The following is a 4751-nucleotide window of genomic DNA, read 5'->3' as shown; positions in this document are numbered from 1 at the left end:
TGTTAAGGTTGTCACAACCTTATTTTATGGTTGGCACCAACACAACACAGAGGCAAGACCAAAAACACCAACGCCAACGCACTACTATTCTTCTTTTTTTTGAAGATCAAGCACCACCTACAGTAGAATTGTGAAAAGCAACGCCTCAACGCTGGTACCCAGTGGTCTTTCAGTGTTAATGTCCTGGCCTCACCTCCATCCGAATCCTGACAGCTCATCATCCCCCCCCATCCTCTCCTCTCCTCCCTCACTCCTCTCTTCTATCTGCCCTGTCCTCCTTCCCTTCTTCCATCCATTTCACCCTCTACTGCTTCCATACTGTTCTTTCTCCTGTCCAGCCTCCCTCCCTCCTCTCCTTGCTCCTCTCCTCTCCCTCCTCCCTCCTCCCTCCTCTCCTCCCGCCCTCCTCTCCTCCCTCAAACTTTGTATATTAACAGTCGTCTGCACCAGTAATTCAATAACTCCTATCACACCTCTGCCCCTCCACTCCTTCTGTCTCCATGGCATTGCCATGGTGATGGGATGAGGGTAGGTTTGCACTGTGGACTCGACATGCAGACTAAACACTAGTCTAAACACTAGACTAAACACTCCCACATGCATATTGAAGCAGTGCAGTTAGGACACATCTACACAACCTGACAGAGCAGAAGCATCACGTTGCAGATGCTCATGTGCAAACGTTTCCCTGGTTCTGGTGCTCATCAGCTCAGCCAGGCCAATGCTGCTTAACATCCCGGGCATATTCTGGGCTGGATTGACCGTTTTAATGGGCCTTCGGCACGAATTCTGACAGGGCTTCTGACAGGGCCAGATAAATGAGTGACAGCTCTGATATTTGGCAGATTTTTTTAACTGACCATTCCTCTGACTGAGGAAAACAAACAATATTACTATGAAAATCATCTTTGATAACCCATTGCTGCCACTGAACTGGCACGCCTTCACACACCTGTCTGTCTCTGTGGTCTTCACTCTGCCCTGGTCTTGAACCAGATCTGGAGGTTGTCAGTCTCTGTGGTCTTCACTCTGCCCTGGTCTTGAACCGGATCTGGAGGTTGTCAGTCTCTGTGGTCATCACTCTGCCCTGGTCTTGAACCGGATCTGGGGGTTGTCAGTCTCTGTGGTCTTCACTCTGCCCTGGTCTTGAACCAGATCTGGGGGTTGTCAGTCTCTGTGGTCTTCACTCTGCCCTGGTCTTGAACCGGATCTGGGGGTTGTCAGTCTCTGTGGTCTTCACTCTGCCCTGGTCTTGAACCAGATCTGGGGGTTGTCAGTCTCTGTGGTCTTCACTCTGCCCTGGTCTTGAACCGGATCTGGGGGTTGTCAGTCTCTGTGGTCATCACTCTGCCCTGGTCTTGAACCGGATCTGGGGGTTGTCAGTCTCTGTGGTCATCACTCTGCCCTGGTCTTGAACCGGATCTGGGGGTTGTCAGTCTCTGTGGTCATCACTCTGCCCTGGTCTTGAACCGGATCTGGGGGTTGTCAGTCTCTGTGGTCATCACTCTGCCCTGGTCTTGAACCGGATCTGGGGGTTGTCAGTCTCTGTGGTCTTCACTCTGCCCTGGTCTTGAACCAGATCTGGGGGTTGTCAGTCTCTGTGGTCTTCACTCTGCCCTGGTCTTGAACCGGATCTGGGGGTTGTCAGTCTCTGTGGTCTTCACTCTGCCCTGGTCTTGAACCAGATCTGGGGGTTGTCAGTCTCTGTGGTCTTCACTCTGCCCTGGTCTTGAACCGGATCTGGGGGTTGTCAGTCTCCTTGTCTCAGGTTGCCTTGCCTAAGTAAGTAGCCTTGAGAACCAATGGTCCTGGAGCCTAGTGGCCCATAGGGCAGAGCCAATATGATTCCTTAGCCCCTGGACATGATGCTAGTATGAGGCAGGGACTTACCCCCAATACAACCCTTGATTTCCCAAGCAGGGAGGCATTGGGTACTATTTTTTATAGTCTTTGGTATGACTCGGACGGGGATCGAACCCCTAACTTACCGGTCTCAGGGTGGAGACACTAACCACAAGGCCACTGAGCTGGTTAGCCAGCCAACCAACCCAACCAACCAGCCAGCCAGTCAGTCAGTCAAACTCAGTCAGTCAGCCAGTCAGTCAGTCAGTGAGTCGATTAGTCAGTTGATTCGTCTATCAGTTAATTAGTCAGTCGCTAGATCTTTGCCTCCATTGGGCAACGAGAAGTCAGTAATTTGGGGTAAAGTCAGTCAGTCAGTCAGTCAGTCAATCAGTCAGTCAGTATGTTCTGGAGGGTCAGACCGGCTAGTTCCTGTATTGACAGTACCCCCCCCGCCCCTTCCAGGCCTCAGCCCCGCCCCCTCCCTATCCTCCTGCTGCTAAGCTCCTGTTGGCACAGCCCAGTCCAGCCTCCCTCCCTCCCTCCCTCCCTCCCTCCCTCCCTCCCTCCCTCCCTCCCTCCCTCCCTCCCTCTGCTTCTCTCTCCCTCCTCCCCCTCCCTCCTCTCCTCCCTCCCTCCTCACCCTCCCTCCTCTCCTCCCTCCCTCCTCTCCTCCCTCTCTCCTCTCCCTCCCTCCAGCATGACTGACTGACTGACAGTATATCAGCCCAGTTTACAGCCCAGGTTGTTCAGACCTGCCAGACCTGCTTACTGACTTAATTTCAACATTGACACAACCTGTGAGGAAGGGTTGCACTGCGTCTGCTTCACAAGCTGCCTCAGATCAGCCTCCGCACATCTGCCACACGCGTTTACACTGCTGCTGAATTAAACCTGCTCTTTCTCTCTTCATCCTCCTATTCACACCGTTTTCTCCCCCCCTCTCCCCTCTCTCTCTCCCTCTCTCTCTCTCTCTCTCTCTCTCTCTCTCTCTCTCTCTCTCTCTCTCTCTCTCTCTCTCCTTTAAATTAATTTACCACGCATGGGCGTGGACCCTTGCAGTCTCTCTCTCTCTCTCTCTCTCTCTCTCTCTCTCTCCCCCTCTCTCTCTCTCTCTTACACACACACACACACATACATGCATACACATACAGAAACACACACAAACAAACAAATACATACATACATACATACATACATACATAGTATACACAACACTCACAACATCACACACACACACACACACACACACACACACACACACACACACACACACATTCTCTCTCTCCCCTCTCTCTTTCACACACAGAAACACTCAAACAGACTCAGGCAGGGGGAGGTCAGCCCTGAGATGATGGGATGAGATTATAAAACAGGGTTTCCTGCTTCCTGTGTGTCCCCTGGCCCCTGCAGGTACATCTACCAACACTACCTTACCATGACACTGAGACTAGCAACAGCCTGTGCTGCAAGAGCTGTGTGTGTGTGCGTGTGCATGTGTGTGTGTTTGTTCGCCTGTGGATGTGTGTGATACAGATGTAGGTGCAGGAGGTGATGAGACAGGAGGTGAGGAGACAGGAGGAGAGGAGAGGAGACAGGAGGTGAGGAGAGGAGATGAGAGGAGAGGAGACAGGAGGTGAGGAGAGGAGACAGGAGGAGAGGAGAGGAGACAGGAGGTGAGGAGAGGAGACAGGAGGAGAGGAAGGAGACGAGAAGAGAGGATTTGGTTTGATTCATTTTTGTTGAGTGTGTGTGTGTGGGGTGGGGGTGGTTGGAAAACGATGATTGTTATTATAGTTGTTGTCTTAAAAGATAGACCTTTGGATTATTGGAAGAAAAGCAAAAACTGTGCCTTAAAGGACAATGCTCGTTTTTGACAACCTGGACCTTATTTACGACATATTATAAGCCGTTTGACTCACCGAGATCACTTTGGTGTAGTTCGGAGGCATGTAGAAGAAATTTAAAATCCAGCGTGAGCCAGTATATCCATGTAATGGCGTTGGTGGGGGCAACGAGAATGCAGCTTCTAAAAATCTATTTTCTGCAGCGAAACGGTTGTTTTCATCAATCTGTCTTGATGAATCGCTAGTTGTGCTTACATAGAGCATAACTGTTGTGGTTTTCACATGCCATGATCTTTAGAAACGTCTTTCGAAACGAAATAGCTTCCTCACTTGCTCCAGCACTAATGCGCACAGCGTTACTCCAGCACGCTGTGCGCATGCGTGCTGGAGCAAGTGAGGCAGTCCCGTCTCCAAGGGCGGGCATTTGGGGGCCAGGCCCGCCCACTGAATCAGCTGGGCCCGCCCTGAACGAAACGCGAAAGACGTAATCTCTGTGATGACGGAATGACCCCGGGCTATTCTGCATCTGATTGGCTTACCCTGATATACTTTAACCAATCGAACTGACCACTAAAACCTGACCAATCTTAACCAAGGAAGGCACCATATTAGCCAATCCCAGGCAGAGTAGGGCAGATCATTCATTCTGTGCCGCGCGGTTATTTTTGGTAATGTTAACGAAATACTAGTGCAAAAACTTGCATACATGGGATGAATTATTAGTGGATGTCAGAGGATTCAGAAGTAGTGGTGATTGCTCCTTGGCTTAGGCTAACCATACAAATACAAATAAAACTTGATTTGTGCGCTTTCTTTCAGTGAAAGAAGGCACGAAAATCGACTTTCAGACTGTCTGTCTTAAATGCGTCTTGTATTCTGCCATATCGCTTCATTTTCATCCATGTTTAGCATTTTGGTAGTGCTCCGTTGCCCCCTACAGTCCTCATGAAAATACAGTCCACGTTACGGTCTGTTGACCGGTCTTACTAGCTCGTTATTCACTTAATATTGTAGGCCAGGTAAAATGATGCAACAACTTGACTGTCCCGTCATTCACATCAC

The sequence above is a fragment of the Borostomias antarcticus genome (assembly GCF_949987555.1).
Source record: "Borostomias antarcticus genome assembly, chromosome: 1".
NCBI classification, from domain to species: domain Eukaryota; kingdom Metazoa; phylum Chordata; class Actinopteri; order Stomiiformes; family Stomiidae; genus Borostomias; species Borostomias antarcticus.
This window is presented reverse-complemented; position numbering follows the sequence as displayed.